The sequence below is a fragment of the Clytia hemisphaerica genome, unplaced genomic scaffold (genome assembly GCF_902728285.1).
Source record: "Clytia hemisphaerica strain Z4C2 unplaced genomic scaffold, Clytia hemisphaerica genome assembly, whole genome shotgun sequence".
Classification (NCBI taxonomy): domain Eukaryota; kingdom Metazoa; phylum Cnidaria; class Hydrozoa; order Leptothecata; family Clytiidae; genus Clytia; species Clytia hemisphaerica.
Genome location: NW_027104292.1, coordinates 1 through 2,059, shown reverse-complemented (window position 1 = coordinate 2,059; position 2,059 = coordinate 1).

The window sequence follows — 2,059 nt, the reverse complement described above, 5'->3', positions numbered from 1 at the left end:
TGTATGAATGTCCTGTATGGTATAATTGGAACCCTGTCAGAGCGAAAAATCGAACATTTTTCCTTTTGTCAAATCACCCTGAAAAGTGTCAAATACAACACCTCACAGATATCTGTAAAGCTAGAGATAGGCAACTTTCACCCTCGACTCCATGGCTTATCTAACCCCCTTACACTATTGATGATTCTGATGGACGCGTTGACGGGGGATATAAGCCCTGGTGCACTTTAAAAACGAAAGTACTTTTAGGCATGTACGCGAAACGTATGTCGATTAGCATAATCCCGCCATTTTACAAATTCCGAGAATTTGAAAAAATCAAAACAAGCTAAATATGTAATGAATGGCTGATGTAAACCAGACCCGATCAATCGAACTTGTCGAACCAATCGAACAATCGAACTAATCGAACTCCATCGAACGATTAAAGTTCGATTAAAAAAATTAATCGAACTCTAAGATTTTTTAAAAGATTGTGAGTGTTCGACTAAGTTCGATCAATGGGTTTCGGTTCGATCAGTTCGATAAAACCAATTTTGTTCGCAAGTTTTGCCGCTCCGCCACCGTATATTAGCTCTTTACAAGCCAAATTCGGAATGTTAACGGAAATTACTTCCGATAGCTGAGTACACACTTTCCTGTATCCTTTAGCGCCAGAAGAGTGGTTATTGGGGCGGGCGCAGTATTCCGCCACTCGGCCGTGGAAATCGCAACGAGGGGCTACGGCTTTTTCCGGATAGTACAATTTCCGGTAAGTAAACGTCAAGCTGTCCAGGAACTGTCGAAATTGGCAATCGCGTGCCAGAAAAAAGTTTTTGCAAGCAAGGGAAGATATGAGTATTTTTAATATCATCGAACTAATCGAACTTTTTACTGACCAAACTAATCGAACTGCTGTTGCTTCAAAAATTGTGAGTGTTCGATTAGGTTCGATTAATTTTTTTAATCGAACTTTAATCGTTCGATAGAGTTCGATTAGTTCGATTGTTCGATTGATTCGACAAGTTCGATTGATCGGGTCTGGTGTAAATAGTAAATTTAAAAGTCAAAGACAGATTCTCAACATGAAGAAGTTGAAGTATTAAGAACTCTTGCCAAACCAATCAATTGACAAAATTGCAAAATGTCATTTAAATGAAACTTGATTGGCAGAGAAAGATACTACGAGACCTTGATAAGCAGTCTATCCCTGCACTGAGCGAACTGGAACTGCTTGTAAAACGATTTTTTACAGAAAGACAAAATGACTATGGAAAATAGTTTTCACTCGAAAAGACCCTCTGCTGTCCACGTATAATTGTTTTGCTTGAACTGATTTCCAACAGCAATCTTCCATGTTTTTTATAATCTGATCACTCGTGATGAATGCTATGACTGACTGATGTTTATACATTTTGACATCTATCTTGTCCAGACCATGGGCACAGGAGTATGAAAAAGAAAAGCATACATCTCCAGTGATTGCTTGACTGGTAGTCAAATGAACTGCTCGGTGAAGAAGCTTTTCAGAAAAACTTGGACTACGCACAATACAAACTCGCTGCAAAAATGTCTGGTTGTGGTTTTACAATTAAAAGCTCGGCAATTATGTGAACAATTCAATCAACTGATGAATGTGTAAAAGCAAGGAACTTCAAGTATTGAAAAAGAAATAATCTGTTCTTTAATTTACCATAAACAATTTTAAACATATCCTATTACCAGACTGAAAATGTATTATATTGACCGTAAATGTCAAAGTATACAAACTAGTAGACAGTGTGTATTTGGACTAAATTTGACAAAAAATGTGAAGCTGGAAGTAGTTTTTTTTTTTATGCAAACATATAACAAATCTGTCATCTAGATATCAATTATGAATGTTAGACTTTTTTGGATAGTTAATTTTCTGACCTAAAGATATGTTTCACTGTCGTCTCATGTTTGATTGCTTACATAACAAAATTTTTGGAAAGTTTTCCATAGAGTCTTCAGTTTTAACCTATTTTGAGGATAAAATCAAATAGGAATACCGTCTAAAGTAACATTGACAGATTTTTTTTCATAAGCTGATAAGGTC